Genomic DNA, 19,838 nt, shown 5'->3' with positions numbered 1-19,838 from the left:
GGCTGTACCCTATAAATTTTGAAATGAAGTGTTCTTAGATCTTTTACTTCTTTCTTTCAAAAACATAGCTTTATTGATTTTTCTAAAAATGGCACATGTTCATAGTAAAAATATTAAACAGAAGCAAATACAAAGAAGAAATAAAAGACCATTAAAACTGCACCATCCACAAATAACCATTATTAGCCTAACCATTTGCTAAGTATCTTTTCAGTCATATCTTTGTGATTTATACACATAATTTACATAAAAGGGACCATAACACGGTGCCTTTTCCTGTACTTTCCAGTCTCTTCTATTGGAGCTGTTCTGTGACCTGCTGATTTTCTGCAACAGGAGGTAATGGATGTATTTCCATGAGCATAATGATAGGTCGTGCCCTTCTTTTTAGTGGCTGCATAACATTTGATTTTATGGATGTCTCATTGTGAACGTAAACAGTATTCTACTGATAGACATTTAGGCTATTTCTGACTTTTCTCTATTATAAAACTCTCTTGGGATGGGTTCCTTAGGAGTTGTGAAAATGATTTTTTGAGGGTGCGGTCTCGGGAGAGGGAGGAGAGGAGAGCTCTACCCTGGGCAAGCCCTCTAAGTCTCAGTCTTCTCATCTGTAAAAATGGGAATCACCATAGTGCCTGCCTCATGGGAGGATGTGAGGATAAAGGAGGAAGCCATTCGTGGAAGCTTCAAAACTATTTACAGGTTGCAGGGGCCCTAAAGCTCACGGCGGAGAGAGGAGGCACATAGTCCTCTGACCTGGCCATGGAGGGGGCTGGGAAGCCTGATTTTCAAGGGTGGAGCCAGCCTGGATTCTAAAAAAGCCTGTTACCCTGAACGGCTGTACCTGATTTGGCAACATCTGCCCATGGCCCTCAGAAGGCCGGGGAGCTGGGAAGACCTGGCCTCCTCTACGTTCCCAGCATTGACTCAGAGCCAGACGTCCTCAGACCCGCTTTGCCAATTAATTTGTGTTGGATTAGGCAGTGGGAACCACCCCTGAACTCCCAAGTCCTGTCTGTGCCTTGGATCTACTGTGTGACCTCAGGGCCAGTCCTTGCCCTCTCTGGGCCTCCCATCCCTGGCCCCTTCTAGCCTGATCACCCACAACTCTTTTGAGAAAGGTTGTCAGAAACAATGCCTGCTGCCTCCTGCCCCCTCCCCAGCATTTCAATCTCCACTTAACCAGGGACTTCAACAGGCAGCACTTTTCTCGAGAGTTCATAAAAACATGTAAACACGGGTGAGGATACAAAATATTGAGCGGCAAGGCAGTAAAACATGCCAGTGTTTGTTGTGTTAATTGAATATTCATGAGCTGACTGTTTAAATTACAGTTCACAACTGTTGCAGGGCCTGATGAATAATTTAAACGAGCATGGCCAAAGAGATTTCAACACCACATTAGCACACCACTCAGGATCAGCTACAGAGGAATTTATAATTAGCTTGGAATATCCTATAATAAATTCTTCAGAAAAATGGTTTTAATTAGCACATGTGCTAATTCTGAATGTAGACTGTTAAGCATTAAGGAGGAGGGAGGTGAGTAACCCTTCTGTTTCCTTGTGTTTCCCTCTTCTGTGGGGTCCAGCCACCTGCCAGAAATCTCTGAGCCGTACTGAGCCCACCTCCCGAAGCCCTCGTACTTCCGCTGCCCCCGGCTTCAGGCCCACTGCCACACCCCAGCTCAGCATCCCCTGTCATGGCCTGCGCTGGTGCAGAAGCCTCTGAACTTGTCCCCCTGCCTCTGCCTTTCCCCCCACAGTTCACTCATGAGCTGGTTCGTCCCCACTGGGTCAGCTAGTGTAGCTTTCTGAAATGCAAATCTGATTCCACTTCGGCCACCTTTAGAGCCCCTTGTTTTTATTTTTGTTTGCTTTTGGGTTTTGTTTTTTTTTTTTCCTTTGGGTGGTTTTTGTTTTCTGTTTTTGTTTTTTTGGCGGTGCTGCGCGGCATGTGGGATCTTAGTTCCCTGACCAGGGATCAAACCCGTGCCCCCTGTAGTGCAAGTGGAAGTCTTAACCACTGGAGTGCCAGGGGAGTCCCTAGAGCCCCTCAACTGAGGAAGCCCAGAGAGAGAGAGGGAATGGGTGATCAAGGTCACTCGGGTCCCAAGGGGCACCCCAGGACCAGCTGACTTCAGCCAGTCTCTAGACGTGTGGGGCTGGGAGAGGCATCAGTGGCAGAAGGAAGAACATAAACAAAGGCAAAGAGGCAGGAACCTGTGGTGTGGGGACTGCCAGTGGGGAGCAGGGCGGGGAGAGGCTTGAGGGAAGCGGGGACCTAGCTGTGACGTGCCTCGATGCTTTGGAGAGGGAAGACACGCGAGGCGGGTGCCCCTGAGGGTTCAGTCTCCATGGGGCTGGCCTGGAGCTTCGGGAGGCTGCCGCCCTGGAGCCCAGAGCTTCCAGGGCTACCTGGCTCCCTCCTTCAACATTTACCGGGTGCCTGCGGTGTGCCAGGCCTGGGGCTGGGCACTGGGGAAGCGGCTCCGAGCAAAGCAGCCACGGTCCCCCCCCTTCACGGACGGAGCACACTACCAGAAGAGCGTCCGCACGCTGGTGAATGTATGATTACAAGCATGGCACGGCAAATGGAAAAAATAACAAGGTGCATGAGAGACGATCACCTGGGGACCCTGGTTGAGGTGGGAGAGCCCGAGAAGGTCTCCCTGGAGGTGCTGACATTTGAGCGGAGTCCTGAGAAGGGAGGCAAATTGGGTTGCAGGCGGAGGGGGCTGGGCCTGCAGGGCGTCAGAGCTGCCCCATCCCCCGAGGGAGGTGCTGAGGACAGCGGTCTGGCGGAGTCCCTGGTGGTGGTCTGGGCTGGGGGTGGGACTGGGCTGGTAATAGTGCTGAAGGCTGGACTGGGAATGAGAAAGGGAACTCATTGCTGGAAAGAAAGAACCCCCTTTGCCTGTCCTAAATTTGACTCTGGTGCTTAAAGCTGCAAGACTTCAAACAAGACCTAGGCAATTGCTCAGCTTCACTTCACCAGGATTCATTCCTGTACTTTCTCATTCATTCTGTAAACTTTTATTGAGCCCCTACTGTGTACCAGGCACTCTTCCCAAGCCCTGAGCAGATGACAATCCCTGATTCATGGAGCTTACATTCCAGTAGGGCAGACAGACAGACAAGGAGATAAGGAAGTAAAATACACCCTTCCTGCCACTCAGATGGGGAAGCGGAGGCTGGCTGCCAGCTAAGCAGATGCACCTTCCCAGGATGTGGCTCAGCCCCAGTGCTGCGGGCTGGAGCACCAGGCCCCCTTCCAAGAGGAGCTGAAGATCAAATTCAGGAAGATGGAGGCTTCACAGCCTCGACAGGTTATCGGCCTCCTGTGACCCAGGGTGGTGGTTCCTTCCTCAGCTCTCTCGTGTCCGTGACGTCTGCCCCATGTACCTTGTGATCCTGCCTCTGGCCTCTTAACCTGAGCGCAGGAAATCTGTCGGGCCGTCTGCTGTTCACAGCCACCCAGGCTCCCACTGCCTGCAGGACCAAGCCCTCATCGCCTGTGATCTGTCCTCTGGGGGCCCCCCAGCTCTATCCCTGCCTTGACCCCGGTGCACCCCGAGTCCTAGCAGGCCCCTGGCGCCCAGGGGTGACCATCGTGCTGGCTCTGGACCCCAAGCTTCATCTCCAGTCTTGTTTTAATCGCAGCAGTTTCCTGGCGGCTTGTCATCCCCTCCCAATCCTTCACAGAGACACAGAAGGATCCAGGAGTAGTCAAAACAAGGCAGATATGCTGTGCTGACGCCGCTGTGCAGCGATAACAGAACCGTTCCCTCGGGGCACTCTAACCACGGGCCCGCCGGGCCCATGCTGCACCCCTCCGCCCTCAGTGCTCAGAGGAGCTCAGACTTTGGGGTCAGGCAGACCTGGGCTGGGGTCCCGACCCTGCTCCATCTGAGCTGCGCACGCGGAGCGGTTGATTCACCTCTGAGACCCCATTTGCTCCTCTGTAAAGTGGGGGCAGCAGCACCTGCCTCGCAGGGCTGTTAAAAGGATCACTTGAGACGGAGGGTGAGAACGTGGCCCGTGAGTGGCAGGGCCATGTTGTCGCCCATCAGTTCTGCAGTAAAGGTCCCCATGGGGGCATTACTGTGACAGGAGCGCCCATCCTCCACAATTGTACTTCAGCATCTAAAAGAAAGTCGTCCTTCGACACCTGCCTGCTGTCCCATCTCTCCCCTCGTGGTCCCAGCGGAGCTTCTAGAAGGAGTCATCGGCCCTGGTTGTCTGTATTCCCTCCCCTCGCATTTACTCTGGCCTCTGCCAACCCCCCTGACTACGAAACGAGTCCACGTGGGGGGCCGGGGGGGCCTCCACATTGCCAAAGCCATCGGGCGTGTTCTGCCTCTGTCATACTTGACATTTAGCTCTGTTAGGTCAGCTGGCCACCACTTTGTCCTGAAACTCTCCCCCTCCTCTGCTTCCTCGGTGTGACGGTGATGCTCCTGGGGTCCTTCACTGCTCAGAGCCCCCCCCGCCCGGCCTCCTTTGCAGGCCCTACCTCTCTCTCTCTCTCTCTCTTTCTCTCTCTGTCTCTCTACCTGGTTCTCCATTGTGGCTGGATACCTCTAGGACCCAAGGCCACATTCCACTGCTCGGTCCCCTTCTCCAAGTACCAGACCATGTAATCGACCATCCCCATGTGAAGACCCCACTAGGATGCTGGGCCCAAGCTCAGCCTGTTCACAGCTGACCTGTCCTCGCCACCTGGCTGGACCTACCTCTTCTCCCACGTGACCAGCCCGTGAACCCCACTGGCCATCCGGTGCCACCCTTGACCCCATGCCATGACCAGTCCCAAATCCTGCCTCTCTCCCTCGGCAACTCTCTCAGCCATCTCTTACTTTCCATCCACCCAAATCTGGGATGGTGGTGGTGTCACTTTTTACCTGGAAGCTGCCACCTGCCACATACCTGCCGGGCTGGCCTTTCTAAAATTCAAGTCTCTGATCTGCCTTTCTGGGTTCCCAGCGACCCTCAGGATGAAATCCGAATGTCTTCACCTGGCATTCAAGTCCTACCCCAGCCTGGCCCCTGCCTGCATCTCAGGCACATCCTTCCCTGCCCTCCTCGCCCCTCCCCAGTCTCCTTCACCCCAGCCAGAGAGAGGCTTCTCTGGATCCCCGGTCTGCCTCTGACAACCTCCCCGTGGCCTGTGGCTTTCCTTTCAGCGCTCGTCACCGTTGTGACTACATACTGATTTAGCTGTGGAATTGATCAATGTCTGTCTACCCCATGAGACTGTCAGCTCCGTGGGGCAGGGACCCCACCTATATTAGTCACTGTGAATCTCCAGTGTCCAGTACAGGGCCGAGCACGTAGCAGATGCTTAATCAATACGGACGTTTCTGCTGTGATACGAGAGATACAGTCCTGAAAAGGCTGCAAAATCCTAAAAATAGCAGAGCTTATAGGAAAAATAGGGCTAGGGCAAACCTCTCAAGACCTCTGCAACTTTGTAGCCAGAGACCTGTAACTATCCTAATGCATATTCCTGCACAATGAAAAACCTCTCAGTAAGAACTGGGAAGGTAGCTTGATGGAAGCGGGTGTAACACCGCTGGGTTACAGAGACAACAGCAAAATGCACGGAGACTGGGGAGAAGCATGCGGAAAGCGCTTTCATGCCAAGACATGTGGCCAGACAGGATGAGAGTAAGAAGGTGGGGTGAATGCGCAAGGGGAATAGTGCTGATTCCTCCACTGCTCGCTGAGTTCATCTGGATTTGCGTCCTCTGCATTCACACACTGTTCCTTGGTGGCACAAAATATTAATGCACTGGAAGAATCACCTGTGCCTGAACGGAACGTCCATGTGGTGCATCATTCGCCCGTTCATAGGGATGGGATAGTTTGTGTCCCAGGAGCTCAGGTCTCAGGGGACACATTGCATTTGTTGAGTGGGTGAGTGCATTAATAGCACATCACGCTGTATTCACAATGTGAATTCACATGGCTGGCTCACTTGTCCATCCTGCTGGATTTGGTGGCCCTTCCTGAACGACAGGGCCTGTGCCTGCCTTCTTTGTCTCCCAGGGCCTGTGGCTCATCGGCAGTCCCGTGTGGGCCCTGGGACTGTGACAGATCCCAGGCCTCAGTTTCTGCCCTCAGGGAACCGAGAACGTGCCATGTAGCACATGGGAGTAACCCAAAAACGTGTGCTGGAGAGACTTCTGAGCAGCCCAGTAAGAGACGTTTCACTGTCCAGGAAAAAGAAATGGGCTGTGTGTCAGTCAGTGTTCTCTAGGGAAACACAACCAATAGCATATCGATAGATACATAGAAGTCCCACAGTCGGCCATCTACTGGCTGAAGAACCAGGGAAGCTGGTGATAGAATTCGGTCCAAGTCCAAAGGCCTGAGAACCAGGAGCTCCGATGACTGAGGGCAAGAGAAGATGGATGTCCCGGCTTAAGAAGAGAGAGAATTCGCCCTTTCTCTGCCTTTTTGTTCTATTCGGGTCCTCAGTGGATTGGCTGATGCCCACTTGCATTGGGGAGGGCCATCTTCTTTACTCAGTGGACAGATTTCAAATGCTAATCACTTCCGGAAACACCCTCACAGACATGCCCAGAAATAACATTTTACCAGCTATCTGGACATCCCTTAGCCCAGCCAAGCTGACACATGAAATTAATCATTGCAGGCTCTGAACCTGGGCAAGAGGGGTGGATTTGGGAGATCACGAGGAGGTGGCCTTGCCTGATCTGGAGGCAGAATAGGTGTGGGAGGAGAAGGAAGAAGGGGTCTGGGCAGATAATTCATTCAACAGGCATTCTTCTATGTGTCACGCGTTGTTCCAGGTGCAATACGATGGTGAACAAAACACAGATGTTTGCCCGTGTGGAAATTACATCCTGGCAGGGGGAGCAAGATGAGAAAGGCAATAAAGAAGTCACACAGTGTGTTTACAGGTGATCAGTGCTTTGGAAGAAAAAGAACAATGGCCTGAAGGGACTTGGGAAGGCAGGAGCGGTGGGGGGCATGGGCAGGTTGCAGTATTAGGTGGGAGGGTCAGGGAAGGCCTCATAGGTAAGGGGAGGTTTGAAAAAAGACTGGCTGGAGATGAGGGAATAAGTCGGGTAGGTATCCCCGCGGGTGGGGAGGAACATCCCGTTCAAAGGCAACAGCTAACTTGCAGGGCGTCCCGCCCTTGGCACTGTTGACATTTGGGGCTGGGTAATTCACCATGGTGGGGGTCTGTCCCGCGCCTAGTAGGATGTTTAGCGGCATCGCTGGCCTACTGCCCACTAGAGGCCGGTGGCATCTCCCAGTTGTAACTGAAAATGTCTCCAAATATTGCCAGTTGTCCACTAGGGGGCATCACACCGAGCTAGAGGAGGGCCATGAGCTTGGGTGTGCAAGGGATGGCCGGAGGTGTGGGTGCTGGAGTGGAGTGAATGGGGAGAAAGCAAAATTGGGAGAAGACCAGAGAGGTCTGGGTGGTAGTGGCGGTGGCAGTGGGATGTTCTAGGGGCGTATGATTTGGTAAAGACTCAGGCCTTTACTTAGAGTGAAGTCGGGGTCTAGTGCAGGCTCCAAGCAGAGAAGCGAGAGCTTGCATCCCAGGGATGGGAAACCTAAGGACCGCCCCGCCCTCATCCCAACCCAGCAGAAATTTCACAACCCCAGCAGGGCAACCCCAGACCCAGTGTCTCAGCAACCTGTGTTTGCAAACCTTTCTTCAAAGACAAAACCAGCCCCAAAGAGGACAAATTGCTTTCCATTTACATCCTTCCCTGCTGGTGTCTTCATATTCATAAGAGGATGATCAGTGTAACCTGAAATGGGGCTGTTGCTTTCAAGGATAAAGTAGTCTGACGCTTAACTCAATAATTAAAACTGCGATGGTGCTCAGCCTGCAGGGATAATGTACTATTATTATAGTCATTTGTTTCAATTAAATGCTTACTGATTTTACAATAGCAGCTGGGCACCTGGGCACTATAGCTATTACTCTGAACAAGACATCTCAGATTTCAGGAGAAATTTGTCAGTGTGCAAGGGATCTCCCGCCAAGCATGAAAGTTTATTAGAAATACTTACTGATGAGGCTTCGGGGCGAGAGGCAGGCACTGGGGAAGGCTTCCTAATGGCTTTCTATCTCTTTTGTGCTGGAGTTTTTTTCCTAAGAGAAAATCGTTTTCCGATATTTGACTCTTAAAGCCTGAGGAAACTTCAGAGAGTGGTGTATCCCTGGGAGGGTTGGCATGGGGGAGCTTTGGTTGTGACTCCCCCTTGATCTCGAGGGTGGCCTAAGCCTGCAGTGGCTTTTGAAGCAGGGTTTTGGTTGCCGGCCAGAGACTGAAGTCAGGCTGTGGCAGTGAGAGCACTGAATCCTAGCCACTACACCAGTGGCTAGTGGAAAGGCCCTGGCCTTCTGGCTTTGCAGGAATGAATTCCCACAAAGACATGGAAAGTAGTGAAACAAGTAAAGTGTTTATTAGGAGGAAAAATAGTACGTGTGGATAGACTTATGGGCGGGCTCAGAGAGAGAGTCGTGCCCTTGTGGTAGTTTGAATCACTTCTGTGGGGCATTTCTTCCAGGAGTCCTTTGGCCAGTCATGTTGCTTTGCCTGGTTCTGAGTCCGTATTTGGTATATCTCAGGAACCTCCCATGTGTGCTTGTGCATCTCTTAGCCAAGATGGATTCCAACGAAGGGGCCTATGGGTAGCTTGACATCACTCCCCTTCTGACCTCCAAGGAGCTTTATAGTCGGGAAGGTCTCCTTGACTTCAAGAATGAGAAATATGTGGTCTTTTATCTTCTATCAAAGAAAAAAGGGCCCAGCCTATCCTCCCTCCTGCTATTTTGGAGTATCTGTCCACAGGGGACGAACTTCAGCTGTTCAGCCTGGGCCCATCTATCTCCTGCCTCACCCACATCATTGATTCCGGGATGCGGTAGACTAAAGAATGCCCCTCAAGATGGCCATGTCGTAATCTTCGGAGCCTTTGAGTATGTTACCTTACACAGCAAAAGGGATTTTGCAGATGTGATTCAGTTAAAATCTTGAAATGGGGAGATTATTCTGGATTATTTGGATGGACCCCATGATGTAAGCATGAGTCCTTATAAGAACCGGGCAGGAGGGTCCAACACCTGGAGTGTTGGAAAAATGGAAGTAGAGAGAGAAAAGGCCGTGTGATGCGGGACCACTAGCCAAGGAGTAAGGACCACATCCATCCTAAAAAAAAGCGGGGAGACAGATTCTCCCCTGGAGCCTCCAGAGGGAACCAGCCCTGCCCACACTTCGACATTAGCACAGTGAGACGAATTCTGGCCTCCAGAACGGTAAGGTAATGAGTTCATGTTCTTTTAAGCCATCAGGTCTGTGGTAATTTGTTACAGCAGCAATGGGAAACTGCTATGCAGGGTGTCTGCTGCTTCTGAGTCCTGGGACAACTTTCCCCCAGGAAGGCAGTTCTGCTGCAAATCACAGGACTCCCTGGCGGCTGTTGGCGCACAGACCTGGCTTCTGACGCGCCTCTGCCTCAAGCCTTAGCACCTGCAGACATGGTCCTCCACCCCGGCCCTCCACATCCTAGCCTCTGCTACCCCTTTATCCCCATCTCCTGCTCTTCCCGAGATCTGTAGTCAGCAAACTGGAGACCCAGGAGAGCTGGTGGTGTAGCTCCAGAGCAGGAGGAGACCGACGTCCTAGCAGTCAGGAGGCGAGGTTCTCTCTTACTCAGCCTTTTTGTTCTATTCGGGTCTTCAGTTGATTAGATGATACCCATCCACATTGGGGAAGGCAAGCTGCTTTACTCAGTCTACCAGTTCATATATTAACCTCATCCAGGAACACCCTGACAAACACATCCAGGATAATGTTTGGCCAAATGTCTGGGCACCCTGTAGCCCAGTCAAGTGGACACATGAAATGAATCATCACACTACTCCATGCCTCTGTGCCCTCGCACATGCTGTTCCTGCTTCTGGGAATGCCCACCACCCCCTCCTTGTCTTCTGCAGACTTCCCCTCCAAGAGCCAGCTCAGAGTCTTTTCTGTGGAAAGGCTTTCTAGCTCTCTAGCCATTGGAGGGGCCCTTCTCTAGCCCCCTCCCCAGATCCCACTGCACGCCTGTGCTGTTGCACTGGTTAAAACTGGGTGGGACTTCCCTGGTGGCGCAGTGGTTAAGAATCCGCCTGCCAATGCAGGGAACACGGGTTCGAGCCCTGGTCCGGGAAGATCTCACAAGCCGTGGAGCAACTAAGCCCGTGCACCACAACTACTGAGCCTGCGTGCCGCAACTACTGAAGCCCGCGCACCTAGAGCCCGTGCTCTGCAACAAGAGAAGCCACCGCAATGAGAAGCCCGCACACTGCAACGAAGAGTAGCTCCCGCTCGCCGCAACTAGAGAAAGCCTGCGTGCAGCAACGAAGACCCAATGCAGCCGAAAATAAATAAATAAATTTATAAAAACAAAAAACTGGGTGGCCGCATCTCTGCCTCCGCCATCAGACGGTGTACCCCAGATGGGGTGTTTTTAGTCTGCTCTTTCGTCCTGCTTCTTCCCAGGATCTCAGACATAGAAGCCCTCAGGGAATGTTTGTTGAATGAATAACAGGAGGAGGACTTGAGAAGTAAAAGGACCACAGAGGTTGTTCTCATGAGGGCAGCTGAAGGCAGAGGCCCAGTCGAGGACATGAGAAAGAGGCTCAAGACAAGCCATGGAAGCTCAGAGTCAGAGGACAATGGCCAACTACCAGGCCTCTGTCGCCAGTCCAGGTCTTTCTGATTTGAAAGAGAGGCTGTGATGTGACTCAGACAGAGCAAGAGGCCAGCTGGTGGCCAGGGCAGGGTTGTGCCCAAGGACAGCACACCGAGCAGCTGCTTCCTAGGGCAGGGCTGGGCAGGAAGGTGGGGTAGTGCCTGAGGACCCGGGCCTGGGAACCAGTCAGCCCTTCGTTTGAATCCCAGCTCCACCACTTACGACTTCTGACCTTGGGCACTTTTCTGAGCTTCAGCTTCCTCATCAGTAACATGCTACTGATAAACACACCTTCCTCCCATGCACAACTGGGTGAGAATTAAATGTAGTCAGAAGGTCAGTGCCTGGCAGATGTTAACTGACAAGTACAGGGTAGTTTTTCTAGCACCATTTCTATTTACTTACCAACATTCAAGGAGTTGGCAATCCATGGCTATCGATTGGCCAAACCTGGCCCTCTGCTTGTTTTTATAAATAAAGTTTTATTGGAACATGGCCACCCCCATTCATTTACGTATCGTCTACTGCTGCTTTTTGTGCTATAATGGCAGAATTGAGTACTTGCAACAGAGACCATCTGGTCTGCAAAGCCTAAAATATTTAATATCTGGCCTCTTACAGAAGAAGTTTCCCAACTCCTGATCTAACAAATATAACAAATATCTTTGAAGCACCACCCCTGTGCCAGGCCTTGTGCTATTATTTTTATTGTCATCAGAGCCTCCCTCTTGGCTTCTCTCATATTTCTTTCATAATCCAGAAACTTCCATTGTTTCTGACCTCTTAGCCCAATTGAGACCCAGTTCAAGTTTATACCCTGAGCAAGTCCATGAGGGCATGAAGGAAAGGAAACCTCTCCTGTTGAACACCTACTGTGTGCCAGGTTCTCTACAACATTTTTTCATTTGATCCTTACAGCTGTCCTGTGAGAGCAGGTTCATTACCGTCCACCTATATTAGAGCCGTTAAGGTCCGTGGGTACAGTAAAAAGATCTCAGTCTTGGAAGACAGCCAGAATTCTGACTTTCCCACTACCTAGCTGTGTGACCTTGGGGAAGTCACTTATCCTCTCTGAGTTTCAGTGTCTTCATTATAAAATGGGGATGATAAGAGTGTTTATGTCAAAGGTTTGTTCATGAAGCTCCTGGGACATAGTGCGTACTCACTAAACATGATAGTAAGTATATGGTATCACTATGACTATGGTTACCATTCCTCTATAAAATAGGAATATTAGTATCTGTTAGAAAGAGCTGCTCTGAGACTATGGAAGGGATTGTAAAATGCTGGTCAGTGGCTTGTTAATTTTCCTTTGTGGTTTGATTGTGCTTGGAAATTAAGGAGAAGTTTCTGGACCCTCTGGAACTGAGGCAGAGGCTTCAATGAGAGAATTGAGCGGAGCCGCTGTTGCCTCCAGAAAAAAAAGTTCCAATTCCCTGGGCAGAGCGTGAGGCTGTGTTGAATGACACCTTGTCCCTGCCTCAGAGGAAGCAGAGTGGGTGTGCGTTCTGTGAATCAGCAGAAAGTGGGAAGGAGACGGGTGTGATTTCTTATTCTCTCCCTGCAGCGTGGGGCTGCTCTCGGCACCTGGTTTACTCTCCATAGAGAATGCAAATGAAGCTTTGCAGAAAAACACCTTTGTGTGCAGCCCTGAGAATCCATTAAGCCAGGCGAACCTAATTATGTTCACAGCGACACCCTTACTATTTCCTCTGTTTCATCCTTCCTGGAGAGGCTGCAGATGTGGCTCCTGGAGGTGACCATATGTTTCCATGAGAGAAGTAGGAGGCTTGGTTCATTTGGTTACCAGACATCTCATAAGTGCCAGCTGCGGGCTGGGCCGCCTGCCTGGGGCTGGGGAAGCACGTTATATATATCTCTGCACATAAGCAGATGCTCCATACCCACCAGGCTGAGCCCAGGGGAAGGCGCAGGCAAAGGGCGTGGCCAAAAGAGGGAGGAGAGGTCAGGGAAGGCTTCTTTGAGGAGGTGGCATTTCAGGTAAGCTTGAAGATGATCAAAGGACCAGTGAGCCACAGGGGAAACAGTATCCATTCCAGCGCGAAGCCCACATGTCCTGGGAAGCTCTGGGAAGGATCTGGAGAGGTCGGGAGGAAAGAGATGGTGCAGATCTTTGTGGGCTCCTACAAGGCCAGGACTGGGCTAGCGGGTCATGGGGGAGCTATTAAAAGCTTCTGAGGAGGGAGGAGACATATTATGCTCCTGAAGGGTCACTCTGGTGGCCAGCAGAGCACCTGGGCTTGAGGAAGCCATGCTGGGGGCCGAGAGGAGGGCTGGTGTCTTAATTTGGGATCCCCCTTAAAGCAGACTCTGACACAAAGGTTTCGGTGCAAGTAGTTTGTTTAGGGGTGATCCCAGGATGTTCTGGGAAGGAAGAAGGGAAGAGCAACAGGAAGGGAAGAAAGCCAGTAAAGGGCAGGGTGGTGAGCTGTGACCACCTGGACCAACTGGAATCCTGTAGTAGACCCTCCAAGAGGCGTATGGAATGAGACTCAGAATTGTCCTCTTGAGGGGAGGGGAAGCCGAGGTTTTATCCACAAACTGCAGCCCCTCAGAGATCGAGGGTCACTTCTAGGGCTCAGCACTTCCAGCCTCCTTGGACAGACAACGCTGTCAGGCAGGGAGACGCAGGAAACCAGCAACAGGGGCAATAACACTTGGGCTGGTGGTGTCAGGGGGACCTCCAAAGTAGGCCAAGGGCAAACGGGCAGGCCCCTCCCAGCACCTGCTATAGCTGATTAGGAGAAAAGGCAATAGTTGCCAAATGTGTTGGGCAGAGCAGGGTGGATTTTGATTGGGCAAGGGGCCCTGTGAACTGGTAGGGAATTCTAGAATGTGTGGAGGGATTGACGTTGTCTGACCACTTCTGTGTACTGCCCCTGTGAGCTCACCTTTTTTCTTTCAAAGCCTGAAATTGGCTTTAAACAAAACACTTCCTTAGGTGGGGTATGGGGGTTCGGAATCATCTCTGGGGGATGCCCCCTATTTATAAGCATCCATGCAGAAGCCACGACTCACCCAGTGGGCATGGAAGAAAGGAGGGAAAGTCGGACAGAGCTGGAGGAATGCCAGTGTTGAAGGAGTGGGCTGGAGAAGACCAAGAAGGAGTGACTAGTGAGGTAGCTGGACGGCCAGGAGTCAGGCCCTGGAGGGAAGAGGGCTGTCGGGCAAGGCAGCAATTCTTGGAGTCAAGGACTAAGGGGTGTCTTGGGGAAGGCATCATAGCTTAGTGAGAAAGTATGACGGTCTGGAGAAACCCAGCTCCACCTGCAGTAGCTGTGTGATCATGGACAAGTCTCTGAACCTCTCTGAGCTTTGACTTCCTCAGCTGAGGATGACTATATTACCCACCTGGTATGGTAGCTGTGGTGATTAAATGGGCCATATATGGAAAAGCTCAGCAGTGCTTCTGGGACATATTAAATGCTTAATAAAAGTTTCCCCTCCTCGGGCTTCCCTGGTGGCACAGTGGTTGAGAATCTGCCTGCCAATGCAGGGGACACGGGTTCGAGCCCTGGTCTGGGAAGATCCCACATGCCATGGAGCAACTAGGCCCGTGGGCCGCAGTTGCTGAGCCTGCGCGTCTGGAGCCTGTGCTCCGCAACAAGAGAGGCCGCGATGGTGAGAGGCCCGCGCACCGCGATGAAGAGTGGCCCCCGCTTGCTGCAACTGGAGAAAGCCCTCGCACAGAAACGAAGACCCAACACAGCCATAAATAAATAAATAAATAAATAAATAAATGTATCACCACGTTTAAAAAAAAAAGAATACGCTAGAGGCTTCTATGCCCCTAGTAATAAAAACAAAAACAAAAAAACAAAATTAAAAAAAAAAACAAACCAGTGAGTTTAAAAAAAAAAAAAAAAAGTTTCCCCTCCTCTTCCTACTGATGAAGATGGTGGTGAGATGATTAAGTGGTATACGTAGTAAGGAGGGTACACGCCAAATGAGTTGCCGATGGGAGGGGAGGTCCTAGTGACAGTGAGAATAGATAGTTCTCTGCAGAAGATTGGCTGTGCAGGGGAGAAAGTTGGGACAGCGGTTTTTAGAAGACTTGGAACTAAGGGAGCTTTTCATGTAAAAACGGGAGAGAAGTGAGCATGATTTGATGCTTATGGGATGCAGCCCACGGAGAGGGGAGACCAGTTGACCTGGTGGAGAGAGACTTAGGTGAGGCTCCTGGAAGCAGAGCCTGAGACGAGGATTCTTGTGAACGCTGTTTATTGAAGGAGGAGGAATCAGAGTCCACAGAGGAAGGAGTTGAGCAAGGATGTGACCTCAGCCAGAGACTTGGGGAGCCCCAGGGCACGCCTGCACGACAGAGGAAGGGGCTGTAATAGGTGTTTTTATGATTTTACTACATTTTTATATGTCCTTAAACACTTTATAGTAATGTTTTATGTTTTGAACATGTACATAAAGGTATTCTACTGTATGTATCCTTCTGAAACTCTTTACTCATTATTGTTTTGAATTCATCCTCATTGGTAGGTGTGGCTCCAGGCCATTCACTTCAACTCTGTACAGAATTCCATTCTGTGAATAGATCACAGATTACCACCGTTTCCCAACTGGCAAACATTTAGATTATTCCCAGTTTTTCTGGAGTTAAAAAAAAGTGCTGAAATGACCATTGTTGTAGTGTATAATTTTTGAAAGGTAATATGACTTTCATATAAATATAAAATGAAAACATGTCAATTTATTTAATTCATTCACTAATGAGGAAGCCAGTAAGATATTATAATCAGCTCAAAGGACAATCTGATGAATAGGTACGTATATAGGCAATCAAGAATGCTGAAATAAATGTTCTTATAAATGCAAAACTGGTTGATATCTATAGAGCAAGAATATAATGTTAGAGTTCTTCTTTTCTACAGGATGCGATCAACTGGTACCTCTACCAGACAACATTTTTTGCATTTTTATGGATAAGAATCATTTGCATTCCACCTCACAACCATTAGGTTGGTTACTATCCAAAAAAAAAAAAGAGAGAGAGAGAGAAAACAAGAGTTGGCAAGGATGTGGAGAAATTGTGCACTGTTGGTGTGAATGTAAAATAGTGTAGACCCTATGGATAACAATACGGCAGCTCCTCAAAAAATTAAAAATAGAATTACTATATGATCCAGCAATTCTATTTCTGGGTATATATCCAAAAGAGTTGATAGCAGGGTCTTGAAGAGATATTTGTACATCTGTGTTCATAGCAGCATTATTCACAATAGCCAAAATGTGGAAGCAACCCAAGTGTCCATCAATAGATGAATGGATAAACAAAATGCATTATATGCATACAATGAAATTTTATTCAGCCTTTAAAAGGAAGGAAATTCTGACATATGCTACAACATGGATGGACATTAAGGACATTATGCTAAGTGAAATAAGCCAGACACAAAAGAAAAAATACCGTATGATTCCACTTCGGGAGGTACCTAAAGTAGTCAGATTCATAGAATAGTCAAATTTCATAGTAGTAAAATGGTGGTTGCCAGGGGCTGCAGGGAGGAAGCAACAGGAAGTTATGGTTTAATAGATACAGAGTCTCAGTTCTACAAGATGAAAAGAGCTCTGGAGCTGGATGGTAGTGATGGTAGCACAACAGTGTGAATGTACTTAATGCCACTGAACTATATACTTTAAAATGGATAAGATGGTAAATCCTATCTTATGTGTATTTTACCACAATTTAAAAAAATGTAATGATAAAAAAATAAGTTGCACTAATATCATTTTTGTACAGCTTACAAAGTTGTAAAAAATAGCCTAGTCAAAGACAAAAGCACACATTTCTATAGAAACAGATAACCCTGAGGTCGACTAGCCAACACCCAGGATGCCATTGAAAGGACATTCATTTGCCCATTTCAGAGTCTTTAAAATTTCCTGCAGTATGTATGTCTTCTTGTGCATGTGGGAAAGTTCTTTATAGTAAATATCTTGGTATAGAATTGCTAGGTTATAGGATACGGATTATCAGATTTCTTCCTAAAATGTGTACCTTACTAGTTTACACTACCACCAGCAGTATAAACAGAAACCCAAATGGCCAGGAAACGAATGAAAAAGGGTTTGACTTCTCTAGTAAACAGGGCAGTGCAAATTAGAACAACTTTGGGAGCATTTCAGACTTAGCAGATTTGCAAAAATTCAAAATCTGCCATTATCAAGTGTTGGCCATATATTAAATTACTGAGTCAGGTATACCTGATTGAAGAATTCTAAAACAGGCAGCTGGGAAGGAAAAAAAAGAAACCAAAAACAAGCCCTAAACACAGAGCCCCAAGGCCAATTTGCCCTTGAAGAAATAATGTCAGATCCTTCTTTAAGATTCATGGAAAAAGGAGTGTGTACATGTTGGAATAGAAAAGGATGTTTAGAGAATAGATTTTAAAACCTACCTTTTGTTCAAAGTGTTCAAAAATTTTTCCAGCTTTTTTGAGATATTATTGAGATTTAACATATTTAAGTTTAAAGTATACAATGTGATGATTTGATGCATGTATATACTGTGAAATAATTACCATAATAAGTGTGTGTGGTGATAACTTTTAAGATCTACTCTTTTAACAACTTTTAATTATATAATATAGTATTGGTAATTATAGTCACCATGCTGTATATTAGATCCCTAGAATTTATTCATCATACAGCTGGAAGTTTGTACCCTTTGACCACCTTCACCCATTTCCCCCAGCCCCCTGGCCCTGGTGACCACCACTGTACTCTCTATTTGAGTTCAACTTTTTTAGAACCCACATATGAGTGAGAACATAAAGTATTTGTCTTTCTCTGTCTCACTCATCTCACTTAGCATAATGCTCTCAAGGTCCGTCCACACTGCCACAAAAGGCAGGGTTTCCTTCTTTTCTATGGCTGAATAACATTGTAAAATGTACCATATTTTCTTTATCCCTTCATTTGTTCACGGACATTTACGTTGTTTCCATGTCTTGGCTGTTATGAATGTTGCTACAGTAAACATGGGGTGCAGATATCTCTTCGCAGTAGTGATTTCATTTCTTCTGGATATATACCCAGGGATGAGATTGCTGGATCATATGGTAGTCTAGTTTTAAGTTTTTGAGGAACCTCCATACTGTTTTCCATAGTGGCTACACCAATTTATATTCCCACTAACAGTATACAAAGGTTCCCTTTTCTCACACCCTTGCTAACATTTGTAATCTCTTGTGTTTTTGATAATATCCATTCTAACAGATGTGAGGTGATACCTCATTGTGGTTTTAAAAAAAATTTTATTGAAATATAGTAAATAAAACAGTGGAAAAATCAAGAAAGTGATAATTGCCACAGATAAAGTAGTATTTAAGATAGAAACATTAATTGAGGCAAACATACTTTTAAAAAAATTAACAAGGAGAAGCCATAATGAAAATATAGCATTCTGGGACATATATGGGAATGAATAACTTCACATCAATATAAAGAAAACCGGTTTAAATTCTATAGTGAAGCTGATAGGAACACAATAGTAGTAGGAGGCTTAAACTCATTTTTCTCGAGATTTCACAGCTAAAGTAGTCAAAACAGTTTATTGAATAGACACATAGAGAAATGTGTATGTTACCGAGTAAACATTATCTCAGAGGCACATGAAAGTTTTACAAAAATTGATCATATCTTAAGCCATAATGAAAACTTCAGTACCACAAAGATAAAATCCTAGGTGTTATGTTTCCTGGCCACAGTCACAAAAGGCTACATTAATAAAGACCCTTTTCCAAATAATTTTAGGGTAAAAAGGAAAATCAAATCTTCAGTTGTAGAATATTTTTAAAGTATTTCTATGATACAGCTACAGTCCTCCGCAGGGGGAAAAAATCATGGTTACAGAGCTGGACTTCTCGCCCTCAGCACTGTTGACATTTTGGGTACATAACTCTTGTTGGGGAGCATCCTGTGCTTTATAGGGTGTTCAGCCGCATCCCTGGCCCCTCGACCCACTAGACACCAGTAGCAGCACCCCCCTCACCCCATTAAAAACCAAAAACATCTCCTACATGGCAAAAGTGTCCTGGTTTGAACCCCTGCCCTAGCTACTTCTATTATTAAAAAAGAAAATGTGAAAATAAGAAAATTATTTAATTTGAAAAGCTAGATAAAAAGCAACATGATACCCGAAGTTAATATTAATAGAAAAGCAAAATTTAATAATGATCAGAAAAGTTGTCAAATTGATTTGTTTAAATATAAGAACTGGTTGTTTGGACGGTTAAAAATATATAAGCTTTTGAGAAGGAAAATTTTAAAAAGCAACATGCATTCACAGTATTACAATTGAGAATGGGGATTTAAAACCATAGAGTAGGTTAAAAATATGGCAATGTTATCCCAATTTTATGCTATTGGTATTAAAATCTGGATGAAGTATACAATTTTCTAAATATATGTGTGTGTGTATATATATATCTATAAAACCAAACTAACTCAAGAGAATGTGGAAACTAAAATAGACCTATTAGCCATGGAAAATATTGTGAAAATCAATCTTTCAAAAAGCCCTGGGCCTCAGATGTTTTTATGTCTAAACTCTTTCAGTTCTCTAAGGAAAATAATCATTTCTTTGTTATTTATACTCTTCCAGGACATAAAGAAAAAGAGAAACAACTCAGTTCTTTTTCTAAAGCTGACCATCACACAAAAAACCAACATTTGACAAAGATAACCCAAAAAAATGGAAACTGACACGTAAAAAAGAAAGTTCCTCAGAAATGAAGAAATGCCAAACAAATTCAAACAAATATATATACAGGCAAGGATAGCAATGTTCGTATCAGACTCCACTGAATTCAAGGCAAAAATTAGACACTTTATAATAATACTAACGTTTAATCAGTTACGAAGATATAATTGCCAGTTTTCTTTTTGCAATAAAAACCAACATCAAATTCCCAAAACAAAAACTTTGAGCATTAAAGGGAGATTTTGATGGAAGCAGAAAGTTGTAGGCAACTTTGACAAACCAAAGGAATCTAAATAATATAATCACCACTGATAGGACAGAGAAATGTCACACTATTATATTACTCTGCAAACACAGCTCCCCTTTGC

General features: G+C 47.2%; 1 protein-coding gene and 1 long non-coding RNA gene across 5 annotated transcripts in view; both read left to right on the top strand.

The window, feature by feature from the left end:
* The window catches only part of TOX2 (TOX high mobility group box family member 2), a 137,235-nt gene that overhangs the window by 108,349 nt on the left and 9,048 nt on the right, over nucleotides 1-19,838 (top strand). The gene's annotated exons all lie outside the window — the stretch shown is intronic.
* LOC118881924 lies at nucleotides 11,279-18,560 on the top strand. The gene is made up of 3 exons (XR_005016627.1): nucleotides 11,279-11,359; nucleotides 12,186-12,188; nucleotides 18,548-18,560. It is a non-coding gene; the product is annotated as an uncharacterized LOC118881924 (long non-coding RNA).

The sequence above is a fragment of the Balaenoptera musculus genome, chromosome 15, assembly GCF_009873245.2.
Source record: "Balaenoptera musculus isolate JJ_BM4_2016_0621 chromosome 15, mBalMus1.pri.v3, whole genome shotgun sequence".
NCBI lineage: Eukaryota > Metazoa > Chordata > Mammalia > Artiodactyla > Balaenopteridae > Balaenoptera > Balaenoptera musculus.
The sequence above is the reverse complement of the archived record's forward strand: the minus strand, read 5'-3'. Positions and strand labels throughout refer to the sequence as shown.